The sequence below is a fragment of the Pantherophis guttatus genome, chromosome 3, assembly GCF_059756535.1.
Source record: "Pantherophis guttatus breed Tessera chromosome 3, ASM5975653v1, whole genome shotgun sequence".
NCBI lineage: Eukaryota > Metazoa > Chordata > Lepidosauria > Squamata > Colubridae > Pantherophis > Pantherophis guttatus.
The window spans coordinates 159345909-159365842 of record NC_142065.1 but is presented as its reverse complement, the minus strand read 5'-3'; the positions used below and the strand labels follow the sequence as shown (position 1 = coordinate 159365842).

Here is a 19934-nt window from a genome sequence, read left to right as displayed (position 1 = left end):
CAGAATGCATCCTTCTCGGCTCATTTAGAGACTGGGATTAGATCAGTCAATTCTTTGCTATTTGAACATTAGTCTTCATCCAACAATCTGATTGACCAGATACAGAAACTTTTCTTTTTCCCTCTCTCTCTCTCTCTCTCTCTCTCTCTCTCTCTCTCTCTCTTTCCTTCCTTCCTTCCTTCCTTCCTTCCTTCCTTCCTTCCTTTCTTTCTTTCTTTCTTTCTTTCTTTCTTTCTTTCTTTCCCAGGAGCACTGTTAAAATATTGGCACTTGTTTCTGTATTATTTTTTTATATAGCTTGTAAATAAGCTAAATGAGTAATAGTTATATGAGCTATTTCAGATTTGGGGTGAAACCTTTTACAGCAAGACATTTGGACTATTTGAAACCCTTCTGTTGCAAGTGACAGGAAAAACGATGAAATGGTTTATTGCTGGACCTGTTTTCTTTATATATAAAAAAACCCCTGTAAAGTTGGTACCTCAAGGAAAGAAAAATGGGAATTTTTCTTAATAGCTGTGCATGGTGGTAGCCATTGATCCTGGTGACATTGTTGTTGTTGTTGTTGTTTAAGTTTTACAGCAGAAGAAAGGCAAGGCCTGAAATGAACCAAAGAGAGGGGAAAAAAGTCTAAGTGCCAGTAAAGAGTTTTTATTTATGGCTAATACATTTTGCAAAATGTGTCCCTTTCTCAAAGGTCCTTCTAGAATATCTGTAAAACTACAGATACTTTCTAGGCAAAATCCCTTTCAAATACAACTGTTAACAATCGCTGCATCATGATGCATTATTGACTTTCCTCATGATAACTGTATTTTATACACAATTCTAATTCCCTAATCTACTATCAAGTCTAGATTTAGATGTGATTTTAATTCCTCTAGTGGGTGTTTTGAACTTCTGTAACAAAAAAAATAAATAAATACCATCAGTGGCTTTGGGGAGATCAAATTTTTCTTTAGCAGCTTCTTCAGAAAATCACATATCATATCTCACATGTATGCCTTCAGTTGATTTATAAGTAATGTGCAATTAAATATGTAAATGAGTATACTTTGTGACAACTTTTTATTGTTTTCATGCTAATTTTTAATACCTCAGTTTTGATATAATAGAAATGCAAAAGTAAACAAGATGGTGCACTAATATCCAGATGGCTAAGCTTAATATTCTTAATATCACTATTCTAACATGGAACTGTGATTATATTTTAGAAAATGGGGTGTGAGGGGGCTCATTTTGCATCTCAAAGAACCCAATAACATCCTAATTTCCCCTTCCAATAGCCATGGATACAAAATCTCTGGAATTTGTATTTTTTCCATTATAAACTGTACAGGTTTTATGATTTTTAATTAATGCATTTTAAGGAATTGTGGACTGTGGATATTACTGCTCAATTGTTGGCTGTAGATCAACACACATTTTTATTTTTATTTTTGGAAAGAAAGCTTTCAATTTTTTAAAAAAAAATACTTTAGAAGTATATATATCCTAACACTATCTTATAGGCTGAAGTTTTTACAGCTGATCTTTCTGAAGTAATATATAATTTATGTGTTTAAAATAAAAATGATTTGTATTGTGGGAAAGCACTGGTGTTCATCACTAATGGCTGAGTTATCAGTACTGTCTAAATTATCTAGGTTGCCTTATTCTCACTGGATTATTCTCAGGAACTTTCTGACCATTATTCTTTTCCTTTTATTCTTAATCTTTATTAAGTTTATATGCTGCCTGACTCCCAGTGGAAGAAAGAAAAGGGGGGAAAGGAGGTTTCAATTATCCTCACCAAAGGCCAAGTAAACTGCTAGATTCTTCAGGATCTTCAAAACACCAGCAGAGTGGGGCCTAGATCAGTGGTGGGTTGCCCCCAGTTCACACCAGTTCTATAGAACCAGTAATAAAACTGGCTGGAGGCTCCGCCCACCGACCCCAACATCATCAAAACACTTCTGCATTTGCGCAGAACAGCGCGTTTGCATGTGAAGCAAGGGCACACGTGCGGCCCCACTGCAAACCGGTAAGTAGAACCCACCCCTGGCCTAGATGGATCTTGGGGGGACCTCATTCCAGAGGGCAGGTGCTGCTACATAGAAGGTATGTTTCCAGGTTTCTCCAGGTTTAATTGAAGGAACCTGAAGCAGATCAATCCTATCACATTGGATTTGCTGGATATTCAAATTGTCTGATTTGTCCAAAGTGTTGTCTTCATAGAAATAAAAAGAAATGCAAAGGAGAAAAGAATTATAGAACCATTAAGAAAAAAATGTTAATTGGGAAAAGGGACAATAAGCATTCTGAAGAATTGTGCAGATTTCTGTTTGCACTTAAGTGGTTCTGGATAAGGAATACTGATGGAACCAGTTATGTTGATATTCTTATTCAACCATTTGTCTGCATATGTGTACAGTAGTCCTCAAGTTATGACTTTAATTGAACCCTGCAATTACAGTCTTAAGTCTTCACAGTCGTAAAAGGAGGTCACCATGATTTTACAACCTTTTTTGTGGTGGTCATTAAGCGAACAACATAGTTATTAAGCAAACCCATTGCTTGCTATGGAGCAGTTTTGTGTGCCAGAAACTGGAAGTAAATGCTTCCTACAAAATCACATAAATCCCAGTCACAGGACCGCAAGGTGCTGCAAACGGCAATAAATGTGGACCAGTTGCTGAGTGCCCAAAATGCAATCATGTGACTACAAGCAGAAGCCTACATAAGTACATTGAAATGGTGTTATAAATAGCTTTTGGGGTTGTCTTTTGTAATTTTCATCAGTGGTAAGTTGAGGACTACTTACTGCCTAACTCAATGTTTCTCAACCTTGGTAGCTTGAAGATGGGTGGACATCAACTCCCAGAATCCCCCAGCCAGCGCTGCTGGCTGGAGGATTCTGGGAGTTGAAGTCCACCCATCTTCAAGCTTCCAAGGTTGAGAAACACTGGCCTAACTGAACTGGTATGATGGGTTTCTATAATCACTCTGAAGTTTCTTAGCATAGAGCTGTTACAGATCCTTGTGTGTAGCAAAATTATCTGAACAGATAACAAGGTTGTCCATACCAGCGGATATTAGAAGGACATTAAAAGGAAGTAAAACTCTGTGTGTGTGATGGTGTGTGTGATTTAAATACTATTCAACAATAGACTTGAGGTAGCAATGCTATATTCAGCTACCAGACTACTGTATGTAGAAGCAATTATGATAACTCTTCAGGCTTTCTTGTTTCAAAGTACAGAAGAATTGCACATGCTTATGTATATATAACAGAGTTTATAACTGAGTCTGTACTGCTTTATATAACAATGGCTGCACTGAATTTGCAATAGCACTTTATTTTACATCTCCTTGCATCCTATTGAAACATCCATGCAAGAAAAGTTTTACTGTTTAACAGATAAATTATTTCCCATTGCAGGTATTTCAGTCACATAAATTCTATTTTCCAATGCCTGTTTTCTTGTATGCTTTGAAATGCCTATTTGCTATAATTGTTCCATGAGCTCTGAAATCTAATATATATGTTGATCCATTATCTGAACTATCCCTTAGGCAACATTTTATTTACTTTGTTAGAAGTAGCCATTTGATAAATTGCAATTCAATCTTTTTGACATTCCTTCCAATTCAGGAAAATGTGCGTCCTGAGCAGACTTGTCAGGCAATTTCAGATGGATTTGAATTGCTCTAAAAATTCAACAGTTGAGCATTCCCTGAAGTCAGGCATTAGACATACAACTCTATAATACACACTGTGTAACCATTATTCAGTTACTCAGCTGTTGCTTTGTAAAGTAGATCAAACTTGGATACAAATTTAATTTGTTCTTAGACAAACTAACAAATCAGAATTATCATACTGCCAAGTTAATTTGTGATTATTAACCCAATTCAGATATATAGTCGCAATCCTAAAAAAGCTTTTGGTAAGACTTAGGAACTTGGCATATTTAGCCTTGAGAAAACTGGAGCAGGGGATATGAAAGCTCTTTTCAAGTACTTGAAAGAGAAGGGAGAGTATCACACAAAAGAAGATCAAGACCTGTTTGTTATCTTCCTAGATCGAATAACATGAAACAGTAGACTTAAGTTACAAGAAGGTAGATTCTGGTTGAATGTTGCTTCCTAAATTTGAAGAAAATTTAAATAAGTGAAACTATTAGTGAGTGAGTTGATGATCTCCTCCTGGAAAATATTTAAGCAGAGGTTGACAAATCACCTTTTGAGGATTCTTTAACTTGAATAGGTTGACAAACCTATGAAATTATAATTTTATGAATCCGTGAATCATCTCTTACACTGAAAGAGTATGTTGCTACAGTATTTCAAAGATAATCAGAATGCCCTTTCATATCTTCTGCTCTAGTGATTTTTCTTCATGACCTGGTATAATCTGAATCATGAGTTCAAATAAAAAAGCTTAAAAGGATACAGTGCCACTGGCATTAAATAACACATACAATACATATTTGGTTAAGGTTTATGGTGACTTACTTCTCTATAAATATTTCCAGGGTGTGTGAGGATACTATAATCAACCAGTGCTTTTGTTCCATCTCAGCCACGCAGAAAGAATAGCTCTTTGTCAAACCATCTTTTTTCTGAAGCTTGTAGGAACATGCTTTTAGCATCCATTGCAGCTAACGGAGAGAGTTATATATAGTGTATTAAAGGATATTTGGTGTAAAGTTTTTAAAGAATTAATTTCCCTACTATGAAACAAAATATGCAAAATGGGTACTTGTAAAATGGAAGGGTGGGATGATGTCTTTGTGAGATAGGAGATAGGTAGATAGATAGATAGATAGATAGATAGATAGATAGATAGATAGATAGATAGATAGGCAGGCAGGCAGGCAGGCAGGCAGGCAGGCAGGCAGGCAGACAGACAGACAGACAGACAGACAGACAGACAGGATGGCTGGCTGGCTGGCTGGATGGATGGATGGATGGATGGATGGCTGGATGGATAATTTCCAGATGAATTGAAATCAGAACACTAAATGGAAACTTAATTCTAGCAACCATGTTATAGGATCCAAATGCTTAATCTGGATCAGGGGTGTCAAACTCGAATTCATTGAGGGCCACATCAGGATTGTGTTTGACCTCGGGGGACCAGCTCAACATCACCCGGGCAACCCAGGCTCTGTTTTCAGCCATGATGGCCTCCTGCAACCCTCTGCCAGTGAAAAGAGAGTTTGGGAAGGCCATTGCAGCCAAAAATGGAGCCTCTGAGGGCCGCACCCAGTTCTCCTGAACTCCGTTTTCACTGGCAGAGGCACCGTGGGCCAGTCCTTTGCTGTTTCCAGGGTAGCCCTGTGGGCCAGATCTAAGCAGGCCTTGAGTTTGACACCCCTGATCTAGACAGAATAGATTATCACTGATCCTTTGTTCATGAACATTTCACTTCATGAAAAAAAATATTTCAGGAATATAAAATGTTTCCTATATCTATCTACCAATTATTAACCACATTCTATTTTTCTTTTGCTGCAGTTCCCTTTTGTGTACAGCTATCTCCTGCAACTTACTTCTTTCTTAGTGCGTGTGTGTTTGTGTACGAGTTTAAATCACATTTTGTTCTTTAGCATCCTAGCCAATCAGTTCTCATCTAAGGAGGAATCCGATTTAGCTACTTGAGATCGGTGAAGGGCAATTAAGACCATCCTTCACATTTGCTCTTAATTGGTATGGCAAAGGCAACAAAGCAAACTGAGCTGAGGGCAAAGAAATGCAGTTACCTTGGCAACAGGGAGATTTTTTTCCTCTCCACACAAATCTGAAGTTTCATCTGAAAAGAGAAATATTCCAGTTTCCAAGATAGCTGCTTTGTATTCACAAACAATGGCTGTGTTCTCACAACATACTGAACTGCTAAGCATCCAACAATATTTTAGGTTAGAGCAGGCATCCTCAAACTATGACCCGCGGGCCGGATGCGGCCTGCCAACCCAATTTATCTGTCCCGCAAAGTGGTGGGGTTAAGCCCCGCCCCTTGTCCGACCCCTCGCCCCTCTCCTCCCAGCCACTTCCTGCATAGCTGGCTTTTCCTGGCTGATGGGGGCCCTGGGGAGGCCTCCTCCAGCCACCACCCTTTTCTTCCACTGTCCAGCCACACTTCCCACTTCTGCTCATTTCAATGGTTCAATGCTCACCACATGTTGTTGTCGCAAAGGTAAGGCCAAAGGGCGTGGGTGGACAGTGGAGGGCCCGCAGGCTGGGGGGGTGAAAGGAGGGGAAAAAACAGGCAAAAATGGCCCAGTTTTGGCCAAAAAACGAACCGTTTTTGCCTGGTTTTGGCCTGGAGGTAGGAGAGGGGGTTAAAGGAGGCAAAAAAAACCCAGGCAAAAACGGTCCGTTTTTGGTCAAAAAATAGGCTGTTTTTGCCTAGTTTTGGCCTGCAGAATACTTCTGGAGGTGGGGTGAAAGGAGGCAAAAAAATGGGCGAAAACGGCCAGAGAGAGAAAGATAGACAGAGAGAGAGAGAGAGACAAAGGGAGAGAGAAAGACAGAAGGGGGGAGAGAGAGAAAGAGAGAAAGAAAGAAAGAAAGAAAGAAAGAAAGAAAGAAAGAAAGAGAAAGAGAGAGATAGAAAGAGAGAGAAAGAAAGAGAGAGAAAGAAAGAGAAAGAGAGAGGGAGAGAGAGACAGAAAGAGATAGAGAGGGAGGGAGAGAGAGAAAGAGAGAGAGAGGGAGAGAGGGAGAGAGACAAAGAAAGAGAGAGAGACAGATTTCTCAAGCTCCTTGGGGCTGAGAAGAATTGCTGCAAAACTGACTTTCCTGAACTGAACCACTAGACTCCTAAACAATTGAAAAAACGATCTAGTAAAAAGAAAAGGCAGTCAAAAAAGCAACATACAAACAAAAACAAATAAAACACCCCCAGGAGGAAAACAAATTAAAGTTTAATTTGTGTGCATTGTTCAATGGACTGTTAAATTGGTCATGCCCACCTAGTCACATGCCCACCTAACCACGCCCACCCAGCTGATCCCCCCCCCGTGAATTGGCCCCCTGTTTAAAAAGTTTGAGGACCCCTAGGTTAGAGTGCTGGCAATCCCACCCCATGTTTTGGGTTTTGTCCCATTGTGTTGTACAACAGGTACATGGAAAATTGTACTAATTGAATAAACTGTGGTAGGATAACTCAGTTATCTTTTTAGTTGCCAATTGTTTCATTTTCTGGATAACATATGGGCTCATATACCTCTAATGGCTTTATTGGAAATAAAGATGGCGTCATCAGTTTGCTATATTCTGAAATTTGACTAATTAGCCAGAAAAAGAGCAAAGGAAAACTGTAAAATGAAGCACCCTGTGGAAAGGAATAAGAGATGATGTTAGGGAACATTTAAATTAATTCATTGTAAGTTGTCATGTGGCTCATAACTAGAGTGAACATATATTCTTTATTATAAAAGACAGTGTTTCATTTCTAAAAACTGTCCTCTGGATTTATTTATTTTTCAAAACTTCTCTTCTGTCTTTTATTTTTATTATTTAACTGTTACAAACATTCAGTTATAAACATTAAGAATTAAAAAGTTATCCTTATGAATCCCTTTCAGATTTGCCCCTTTTTCAAGCCCCCTTAAATTTTCACAAGAACGCCATGTTTGAAAATAAAAATGATGATGGAGTTAATATTTCACTTTGAAAATGCAGGCTTTCCATTTTTAATTTTTAAATAGCAGGAGAACCTTTTGGAAAAATAGAAGTCATGTTGATATCTGATGGGTCATAAAAGACACCTCCAAGTATCATTTTGGGGACCTTAGCTTTAGCTGGAAAATGTGTTTGAGAATCTTAAGTTTTCAATATAAGAACATGTTATTGTGCAGATAAATATATAACATTATTGCAGTATATACCGTAGACCTGTTTCAAATGCAACTACTGATACATCATGAAACTAACTTGTTCTGTGCTGCTTGCTTATTGCCAATATAGTGTTGTTGTTTTTTTTAAAGTAAGCTATTCATCTTTTTCCTTTACATTTCATCCATCCATTCTTCCTATGAGCTACAGCATTTGGGAGGAAGAGTAAAAATTAAACATTCACATAAAAAAAGACTAGGAGATGTGGACACAAGCATATCTTCCTCATTTCCATGTATCCTCCGCCTTCTCTCAGTTTTAGTTCAAGATCTGAAAAAGTAAGGCAACCACACTCAGCCAAACATATTTTAGCCATATTAGCAATATGGCTTGATGATTGATAGGTGCCCAGTGACAAATTATTTATTCTTATGATTTGCATGTCTTTGTTTCCATCCTTTCATAAAATAAATGATGCTTAGGGTGGTAAGGAGAGAGAGGGAGGGAGGGAGGGAGGGAGGGAGAGAGAGAGAGAGAGAGAGAGGAGGAGGAGGAGGAGGAGGAGGAGGAGGAGGAGGAGGAGGAGGAGGAGGAGGAGGAGGAGGAGGAGGAGGAGGAGGAGATAAATCAATCTTTCAAGTCTTACACAAAGATTTTTACAAGCATCTAGAAGTAGAGGAATGCTAGCAAAGGCTTTTGATCCCAAACTTCAATCTAGCATGATTTACAAGTTAATACTTCTGCATAGTTAAAAAGTAAATTGAGAATCATTTTCCAGTACTTGAAAGTCATCATTGGAGAAGAGAGAGGAATAAAGAGTCTGTACTCCTGCTTCCTTTATCCCTAGTTTTCCCGCGCAGATTGTAAAGTAAATAGCAACACTAAAGCTTTCCAAACAAATCCTCATGAAATGTCACACAACCGAATGTGTTTTTGAGATTTATTTAACCTATACTTTCAGTGAACTCGCGGAAGAATTTAACTCATAAGTTTAGAAAACAAATGAAATAAATGCATACTTTCCACTCTTTTGTTCACAGATGGGATTTTAGAATTAAAGGAGTGTTTTAAGAATTTTACTACGAATGAAGTATTGAAAACTACATGTTCCGAATTCTGTATTTTAGGAAGATAACTCCAACACTAGACAAGAATGGAGAAGACAAATGTTATAATCATGTGAAAGTCAATCTATGCAACTGACTCTCTTTACAGGACCCAGAATGGGAAGGAAGACCTGAACTAGGTTTCAGGAAGAGGTAACTCTTTAATGTATATTTATTAATGCATGTATCTATATAATGTATACATGGTGCACTGTTTGAGTATAAATACAGTTAAGCAGCCAGAAATTTAAAATAGAGTTTAAAAACCTAAAAGGTGCATATCTTTATCTTGGAGAATTTATTAACTGGTTTATAACAGGTACAGCAAAAATATGTAGTTATGGTCTGAGAATATTTGAAGTATATTTGGTCCCATTAAAGTATTATAATAATTCATTACCCATGAGATGAAAAAAGGATGAATAAATTGCTGGTATACTAATACTATTCCTTTTACATAATGAAACAAAAGTACAGAAAATAGGAAAACAACAGGAATGTTAATAGATGATGGGAGGTGATGGTTTGAAGTACATGTAAATGCATACATTCACTAAAGCTTTTCTCCATCCCCCCAAAAAATAAAATAGTGCTATGTTTATCAAAAATGGACAGTGTAGTTCTTGACTAAGAATAATAAATCTGTTCATTAATAGAATATTCATCAGAAAAATGTTTAGATATTATCTGAAACACTCTAGTTGCTTGAAGATAATCCCATGAGCTATATTGGTTAATATTAAAGTGAAATATGCAATAACTTTATTAGTGAACAAATGTCTGTTCACATTCATATTAATTAGTGGAGAAAGCAGATTTCATAGAACCCTTGAGGCTAATCAGAGGAAGTAGCAATTGTTCATTTAATGAAACAAGTAGGTTTTAAGACAGTTACGGAAAAATCAATTATGAATTAATGTTGATACATATAAAAGTAATGTTTCAGTAAAGAAGAATATGTAATTTTAGCAATAGCAGTAAGGAAACATCACTAACATTTTAGCTTTGTCTTGATGTTATTCAATATACAACTCATCTTCATCATCAATATTATCATCATTTATGCATCATTTTATGACCACAGTTTACAAAGCCCATCATTTCTCTTGCCCGTGCCTTAAACAGAAAACTAAGAATAAATAAGAAGGAATGCATCAAGCTCATCAATGAAATTCAGTTTGAATGTGATACCCACTGAAGTAGCTGTTGAAATTGAAAGGGACACCAATCAAAAACAGATTGATAAAAGTAATAATAACATTTTGCATTTGTTTCCTGTAATAGCAATTGATATTTGTTTAGAGTAGATTAACATTAGTTAAATAACAGTAGTTGATAATAACCAACAGTTGCTGCCATGTAGCATTTGCATTAACTAGATGATACTGTCACAATACTTTAAACAGGAGAAAATGATTATGAGAAATATTCCAAAATAAGAAATAATTTAAAACAAAAATAATCAGCTGGTCTCTTTCTACTAGTTCATATACTGTAGAGGTGAAGAAAACCATGAAATTACAGTGATATAATGCTGCTGTAAGGGCAAATCTTAGATAATTACCTGATGACAGTTTCAGATATTACAACATGCAACAAAAATGCTTATGCTTAATTAACTAACACATTGTCTCTTGCAAGCTAATCATACCATGTAAGGGATCTGTGCTCATGAAAGTAATTCAGGTAGAACTTATAGTTGAACATGTACAACCATTAAGCTATGTTCCTTAATTGCTAACAATATTTCCTAGGAAATCTCCATAACAAACTCTATCTACTATTTCAGATTAAGTTGATAAAAGTGTCCACAATTTAGAAAACAATGAAAAAGATTTATAATCACTTAGAAGGTTGAACAACCCCATTATTGGTAATTTACTGTCAAGAGAAGCAGTCTGCTAAATATAAATCTGATTAAAATGCTTACAACATTCACAATTTACTCAAGTTAACATTGTTCTTTTGATTTTGATCATCCAGCAATGGCAAATTAAATCTCAATAATTGGATTCAGGAAGCAAATGTCAAATTCTAACTAATTTATATATTCTACTTTGCTTTCTACAACCCATCGGATCAGATTTATCATTGGAGTGAGACACTTGAAATGTTTTAACGTTATCCAAAGTTATTCCATTGCATTATTCAAGTGTCTTTTGAAGTGTCACTATTCTTTTTTAAAAAAAAACTATTTTATTGTTATTCCCCAGCAATTTTTATACTTTCAAGATGAATGTGAACATTGTTCTATATGATTTGGGGGAACCCTAGGTGATAGTGAACATTTATCTATACTAAGTATCATGATATTTAGTCGATGCTGAAAAATTGTATGCTCCATTTTTTTATCTTCAGACCTTTTTTTCAGCCAATCCCTGCCAACCCACATCTCTCTCATAGTGACACCAAAGAGTATCCTAATATGTGACACAAAAGTATGTTCATTCATTCATGCTCCAGAAACGATGATGATACTTATCTCTACAACAAGAATGTACTACATTTAGAAGAGTACAAAGGAGGTGGAGATGATGTCTCTATTGTGTAATGGTTCAAGTCTCTTCACATTTTCTGATCTTGTATGGCTTCTTTCAGTTGTTTTCTGCTCTGGGTAACATTTGCTTTGATGGTGTCTAGCCATTTTATTTTTTTGGCAGTGTGGTTTCCTTTTATTGCTGGCCATTCTGAGCATAAATGCCTTTTCTAGTGAGTTTCACCACATGATATGGCCAAAATAAGCAAGGCAGATTTTGCCTTCCAGCTACATGTCTGGTTTTACAGGTTCCAGAATTTGTTGGCTTCCAAGGAATTCAGAGGATCCTTCTCCAACACCACAGCTTGAACAAGTTGATTTTCCTCCTGTATAGTTTTTTTATGGTCCAAATTTCACAACTGAGGGTAGCTATGGAAAACATGTTGGCGTGGAATAATCTGTATTTAGCTGTCAGTCTGATAACTTTTGCTTTTCCAGAATTGTTTCATGCTCATTATTGCTGTATGATCCAGTGTGATTCAATGCTTTATTTCTGGACTGCATTTACTAACCAGTCTGTGATCCTAGGAAAAAGAATTCTTGTACTCATGATTTCCACACCATCAACTGTTATTTTGACATTTCATTTCTCATGGTGGTCATGAGCTTGGTCTTTTTGGTGTTCAAGAGGAGACCAATTTTCTCACTTTCTTCTTTAGTCAGTGTTTCAGGCCTTCTTTAGATTCTGAAAGGAGAATTGTGTTGTCAGCATAGTGAAGATTGAAGTCTCAGCTTCCTCATGATCACTTCAGGAAACAGCATACAGACTGAATAACAAAGATGATAGAATGCAGATTTGTTGCTCTCTTTTTCTATTTTGAACCAATCAGTGTCTCCATATGATTTTGCATGGTGGCTTCCTGATTGGTGCTCAGTGACTGCAGTGACTTGAACAGATGTTTGGCACGCAGGTCTTTTCAAGCTCTCCACATTGTCCTGATTGACACATGGCTTTCTTGTAGTTATTAAAGAAAACATTGATGTTCCTTTGAATTCTTCATAATCCACCATAGAGCTGCAAAATGATCACAAGTGCCATGATCTCTTCTGTTAGGAGTCATGATTCAGAATCTGACTCTGACCTTGAATCTGACAATGTTGCTCCAGCTGGGTCTATGCTTCAGGATTGTCAGCCTGGGAATCAGTAAGTGTGAGTTCAATTGAGGCTGATCAGCCATAGACATCTCCTGTTCAACTATAAAGAAGTCAGATAATGAGGCACAATCTCCAAGCCCCATGTCTACATGCATACAGAGGCAAGCAGAACAATGCTTCTTAATGCTAAGCAAAGGGGTAAGGAATGAGTAATGGGTAATTGCAGCCATCTGTCTGCAAGTCCAAAGCTGCCAGTGATGCCTGTTTCTGCTGGACTATAAACATTTGCATTGAAATCACCATGTGCATGATGTCTTTTTTGGACATTTCCTTCAAAAAAAATTTCAATGCTGGCATAGAAATCCTCTATTTCAAGCTCCATTGCACTACTTGTTGGGGCATAGACTTGGACAACAGTGTTTTTGAGGGACTTGGCACAAATTCGGATGGTCATAATATAATAATTGAGAAGCTTTCCACTGCTTGGGCAAATTTCTTGCACGAGCTAATGCCATTCCATTCATTTTCCTGCTGTTGTGTTAAGAATAGATAGCAAATTCCTCAGATTGGATAGGCATTGACTCCAAGGAGATCAATTTTCAACCTGTCCATCTCCTATTTGATGATATCCAATTTATCCTGGGTCATTCCTAGAACATTCCACACTGCTGTGCGATGTGTCTTTATACAGTGCAGATCCTTACTTTCACAAATGGCTGCATCAGCAGCTGGGATTTCTATGGGATTTTTCCAAGGCACACCATTATTGCTTTGATTATTTAGCTTCTTGCTCTTTCCCAGTAGCTTGTTGAATATAAGAGCCTTTCCATAAAGTTTTCTTGCTGAGAATTTTTTAAAGTAGGTCTTCAGATCTTATTTCAATCTTCCCCATTTATCCAGGCTTAACACCAAGATGCAAGTGGTGGTTGGATTCCTTTAAATACAGGATTCTCCAACCCCTCAGCTATGGCCCACTACTGGATCTTGAGCGATTCAAAACAGGGCTGCAAAAGTAGCAAGCTTGCTCACTGCTTGCACAAATGGAGCTGTACATGTGTTAGTGCTTGCTCAGACAGAACCATCCCCTTTCCTCTGCCCCCCTGCAGGTCCACAAAGCCAGAAAGATTGAGGAACTCTGCTTTAATACTGACCGTATTTTTTGGAGTATAAGACATACCTTTTTCCCCCAAAAAGGAGAGTGAAAATCTGGGTGCGTCATATACTCCAAATGTAGCCCCGCCCAGCTTCTCAAACCGAGGTTTCAGAGGCTGAAAAAAGCATCAGAAATAAAGCTTCAGAAAAGAAGCCCCCAAACAGAGCTTCAGAAAAAAAGCCCCTAAACAGAACTTCAGAGACTTTTTTTCTGAAGCTCTGTTTCGGAGGCTTTCAGAGGCAAGAATTTTCTTTTTCCTGAAACAGATTTTCAGACTTTTCAGAGGCAGAAAATAAAGCAAGGCAAAGAGCTCACAACCAAAGAACCTGTTGCTAAAATTCAGCTGTTCAAATGGGAACAGCTGATTGGGGGTATTCCGGGTGGCTGATTCACCTGCCAATCAGCTTTTTTCTTATTTTCCTCCCCAAAAACTAAGGTGCATTTTATACTCTGAAAAATACGGTGGTTTAAGCAAAAGTTGATTAGTCTGTAAAGTGGCGTGCAACCTTCACCTCCTTCCCTAGGTGTTTACCCTAGTTGGGATGAGGTGCTATTTAAAGTGAGGTTGTTCCTCATGTAGTTGCTATTGAGCTCCTGGCAAAGCTCCAAGCAGCACTCCCATCAAGATATGCTGCTGACCATAGCTTATGATCTTGACTTGCCTCCTTGAAGTAGCTGCCAATCTCCAGATGTCACCTCCATTTCCTTGCTGCCTGCTATTTGCTATCTCCTTTCCTTCTACACCTCTTTCCAGTCTTGGTGTTTGCTTTTGCAAGCTGAGGGCCTGAGTGGGTGTGGCTTGGAAGCTGGAATGACGGCTTGGATGTTTGTGAATAATAAATGAATGAATGAATGAGGGCAATGGATTGAGAAGCTGCCCAACTCCAGCTATCCTTCCCAATTGCATACATTTATTTATTTATTTATTTATTTATTTATTTATTTATTTATTTATTTATTTATTTATTTATTTATTTATTTATCTTTTTGTCCAATTTATATGCCGCCCTTCTCCGTAGACTCAGGGCAGCTTACAATGCATTATAGCAATAGCCTGCATACTTTTTTGTATATACCTGCTTATTAGGGCTTTCCCCCCCACCCCCCCGCCAAGCAGTGTTGTTCTATACAAAGTTGGTTTATTGCCCCCACAATCCGGGTCCTCAATTTACCTACCTCGAAAGGATGGAAGGCTGAATCAACCTTGAGCCTGGTGAGATTCGAACTTGCACTAATTGCAGGCAGCTGGCAGCTAAGTGCTAGCACTTAACAGCACTTTAGTCAGCTGCACCACCGAGGCTCAATCCCAACTTCACTCCCTCACAAACTATGCTTTCCTCTTTGTAATATCTTCCCTTTTGCAATAAATGCATGAGAGAATACTAAGGAATTACAAGAAATTAAAGACAGAAGATAAGGAGGGATGGGGAGAGAGAAATCTAACTACAATAAAACTTAGAACTATCTTACACCTACTTCAGTCATTATGTCTCTTAATAACGTTCTATCTTTGTCAACCATCTTTGTTTCTACCACATGAATATTCTGAGTCATACATTGCCTTTTGTTCTTTTCACTTCACACTTATGAAAATATAACTGTTTCCACACGGCTATCACTTTCTTGTTTTTCCCTTTCAATCCAGGCTGGATATCTGTGGGACTGCTTATTCTAAGTAAAATCTCTGTTAAAGATGTTCCAGTAGAAACACCATACTATAACACCATGCATGAGGACCCAGATTGTTGTGGGGGCAATATGCTGACTCTGTAAACCACTTAGAGAGGGCTGTAAAGCCCTGTGAAGCGGTATATAAGTCTAAATGCTACTGCTATTGCCATAAGTCCCCGCTCCCGTGAAGTACAGGGGATTCAAAAACAAGTATTCTTTGCTGACTCTTCCATCCTGTGGCATTCAATTCACACCCCCAATTTAATTCAATACCTTCATTATTAATGTTTAGAAAATTAATGAAATCTTGGCTAGTAAAGCAGGCATTCAGGAATGAGATGATATCATTGTTGTTGTTTTTTATTATTAACTGATATATTAATTATGTATCCAGAGCTATCTGGATGGGAGGGGGAGCAAAGAACCAAAGCAGGACTGCACATTAGTGCAGCAAGCTTTACCCATTTTGTATGTATGTTGTGATTTCACACTAACCAACAAAAGGAAAACAGCTTACAGTGTGATTACATAACACTGCTTTCCTTTTCTTTTATGAGGAAATTCCATGTAGTAACTATCCATCTTAATACTTTGAAAGTTTTCGGCACTTCTTTAGTAGATGTTGAGTACCATCCAGCCTGAGACAGCCTCATTGTAAGGCCTCAAACACTTAATTTTAACAATACAGGTAGTCCTCGGTTTATGACCACAATGGAAATTCAAAATTTCTGTTGCTAAGTGAGACGTTTAAGTGAGTTTTTCCCCCATTTTATGAACTTCCTTGCCACAGTTGTTAAGTGAATCACTGTGGTTCTTAAGTTAGCAACGTGGTTGTTGAGTGAATCTGGCTTTCCCATTGATTTTGCTTGTCAGAAAGTTACAAAAGATGATCACATGACCCCAGAATGCTGCAACCATCATAAATATGAGTCAGTTTCCAAGCACCTGAATTTTGATCACATGATCATGGGACTGCTGCAAAGGTCATGTGTGAAAAATGGTCATAAGTAATTTTTTTAGTGCAGTTGTAATTTTGAACGGTCACTAAATGAACTGTTGTAAGTCGAGGACTACCTGTACTCATAAAGGTTTCTTGTGAAATTCAAGAGTGGGTTACATTGCCTTCTTCCATGCAGTATGATGCTTTTGCCCATGGTTCGTTTGCTATTTTCACTAAAAGGACCATATCCCTCCAGTATCTTCCTTTATTACTGCAGTTGATGGAGACATTTGCTTTCTTTAGCTGGGGAGCTAACGATTTTCACATCTTGGCTGACCCAGCTGAGAATAGAATAGAATAGAATAGAATTCTTTATTGGCCAAGTGTGATTGGACACACAAGGAATTTGTCTTGGTGCATATGCTCTCAGTGTACATAAAAGAAAAGATACGTTCATCAAGAATCATAAGGTACAACACTTAATGATAGTCATAGGGTACAAATAAGCAATCAGTATATATTCTTGATGTACAGTCCCAGTGTTCTCCATCCTTTCGAGGAACTCCCCCTGCCATGATGAGGTAGCATAGCAAGATTTGACTTTACATGAGCAAAATAATTCTCAGCTGAGTTTTTATTTCAAGAAAACATTAAATTTATAAGCATATTTGACTAACTATTGGTCTTTGTTTGTCAACTAGCTCATGAATGGACAACCTCAAGGTCAAACCTGCATTTGAGGGCCCCCCAAAGCTTACCAAATAACAAAATAAGGAACTACTATTAGTTTTAGACTAGGGAGCACAGTTATTAGTCTTTGCTTTTCTTGTTTTCTTGTGCTTTGCTCTTGATATTTGAGTCTCTACTAATAAGTTCAAAGACAAAATGATGCCATTAGAGATAATTAGTTGTGCCATTTACATTGCTAATCTGTTTAATTAGAGCAAATGGAAGGTGTTTTAGCTAATGCAAGAAAAAAGCATGAAATGGACCAGGTATCAGGACTAAAAAAAAATGGATAGTTTTCAGGCAATCAGCAAAAGGCCAGTAGTTGCTGCATTAACCTTATAGGGGGAAAAAAGGTTGCATTTCAAATGAGAAGACTAAATTGTTGCAGAGACTTACTGCTATCAGAAAAGTATAGCCTAATCAGTACTGCTACATTTTTCAAACAAATGGGAAACACTGCAGAGCAAGCTAATCAAAATCCATTTGGTAGTTGTGTGGGTTTGGAAAGAAATTTGTAACGAGTTGATAGCACACAATATTTGTCAAGGAATTTCAATATATCACTTATTTCCCATCTGTTACCCTGAAATATGAAACTGCTGATAAAGCAGATGCAGTTATTTAAGCAGAATTAACATTAGAATATAAACATTCTAAAATAAAATAAGGGAAAAAAATGAGATAGCAGATTTACACTTTAGATAGCTAAATGTTGAGGAAAAAAGCATAAGAACAGAAAACTATTTATTCATTGCATCTCTGATTTGGAGAAATATAGATATATATTACAACAAATGCTCTACCTGACTCCATTGTTACATCCTCAAACCCTCACAGCTTCAACCTTAAGTTGTCTACCGTGGACCTCACCCCATTCCTATGAGGTCCGCAAAGAGGGCGTGCATAAGCGCACCAGCGTGCCTACCGTCCCTGTCCTACTTTTTCCTCCCCATTTATTTGTATTCATTTCAGTGGTGGGTTACTCCTGGTTCGCCCCGGTTCGCGTGAACCAGTAGTGGCGGCGCCAGGAGCCTCTGCCCACCTGCCCATCAAAAATGCTCTGCTCATGCACAGAAGCTTCTATGCATACACAGAAGTGCCACATGCTTGCACGTTACCGATAGCGAACCAGTAGCACCGGGATTTGAAACCCATTACTGATTCATTTCCCTCATTCATGTCCATGTTCATATTCATACTTGCTTCTTGTACATGTTTGACAAACTAATAAATAAATAAACAGTTGTTTCAAACAATATGTGTGTGAGAGAAAACAGAGAGAGAGATGATAGCTAGATAAATAGCTAGCTAGATAGCTAGATTCATAGATACATAGATACACAGATACATAGATACATAGATGATAAATAGATAGTTGAGAGAGAGAGAGAGAGGATAGATAGGTAGATATAGATATATATATAAAGAGAAACAGAAAATGAGAGAGGGAGAGGGGAAGAGAGAAAGAAAGGGAGAGAGAGAGAGAGATTGCTTTTATTAGAAAAAATAAAGTATAGCTGTATAAATTGGTATATTCAGAAAGAAAGACAAGAGATGCTTTATTGATCTGAGGATAGTTACTAAAGCACTCTAGATGGACAGAAGAACCACTCAATCATTTCTAGACTAAAGACTGAATGCTTCTTGAGGCACAAATACCTAGAATAAACTTTTATGTATTTATTTTTATTTATTTTATTTATTTACTTGTCAAGCATATATACGATAACAGGTAAAAGTGTAAACATAATTTGAATACATGAAAAGAGTAAGAGTAAAAAGGAATATTAGGACAGGGACGGTAAGCACACTGGGGCACTTATGCACCAAAACATGTTAAAACTGATATGTTTTGAGCATGTGTTGCAAAGAGATAATGAAAGAAATGAAATGAAAGAAAGACAGTAAAACAATAGAATGGTACCGTAATAGTCCTTGACTTAGAATCACAATTTCTGAACTTCTGTTGCTAAGCGATGCAACCATAAAATGAGTGGAGTCTGATTTTATCAATTTATTTTTTTTTGCCTCAGTTCTTAAATGAATCATGCAGTTGTTAAATGAATCTGGCTTCCCCCACTGACTCTGCTTGTCAGAAGTCCCACAGGGAGGTCGTAAATGGTGATCCTGGGATGCTGCAGCCATTGTAAATACAAACCTGAATTTTAATTATATAACCTCAGGGGTGCTGTGTGTAAATGTGAGGATCAATTATAAGTCACTTTTTTCAAAACCGTATTAAGTTTGAACAGTTAAATGATTATGAATCAAGCACTACCTTTACAGGAAGCTCCTTGAAAAAGATAACATTGCACAAATTTACACAAAGGTACTTTTTAAAATCAAAGCCTTCTAAACTGAGGTAAATCTCTAACATTAAAACCTGATTTAGATTTTAATGAATGTATGTTAATGTATGAGATTTTAATGAATGTATGAGACGACAGAGAATGAGGTGGCTAGATGGAGTCACTGAAGCAGTCGGCATGAGCTTAAATGGAATCCGGGGGATGGTAGAGGGCAGGAAGGCCTGGAGGAATGTTCTCCATGGAGTCATGATGGGTCAGACACAACTTTGCAACTAACAACAAAATATTTACCTATTACCTAGTAGTATATATTTACCTATAAAATGATTTTAAAATGCATAAAAATTTCCAAAATATGCCACTGATTGCTAAATGCTAGGCTTAGCAGTCTATGAATATGGACCAACTGTGAAGCCTTACTTCAGAAAGTTTGGAACGTTTTAATATAACTTTCTAGTCCAGTGTTTCTCAACCTTGGTAGCTTGAAGATGGGTGGACTTCAACTTCCAGAATCCCCCAGCCAGCACTGCTGGCTGGGGGATTCTGGAAGTTGAAGTCCACCCATCTTCAA

General features: G+C 37.5%; 1 long non-coding RNA gene across 1 annotated transcript; it reads right to left on the bottom strand.

The window, feature by feature from the left end:
• Nucleotides 1-403: 403 nt before the first annotated feature.
• Nucleotides 404-5948, bottom strand: LOC148114877 (uncharacterized). Its single transcript, XR_015732895.1, has 3 exons — nt 5748-5948; nt 4498-4643; nt 404-599 (listed from the first exon to the last, which is right to left on the bottom strand). It is a non-coding gene; the product is annotated as an uncharacterized LOC148114877 (long non-coding RNA).
• Between the last annotated feature and the right edge of the window lie 13986 nt (nt 5949-19934).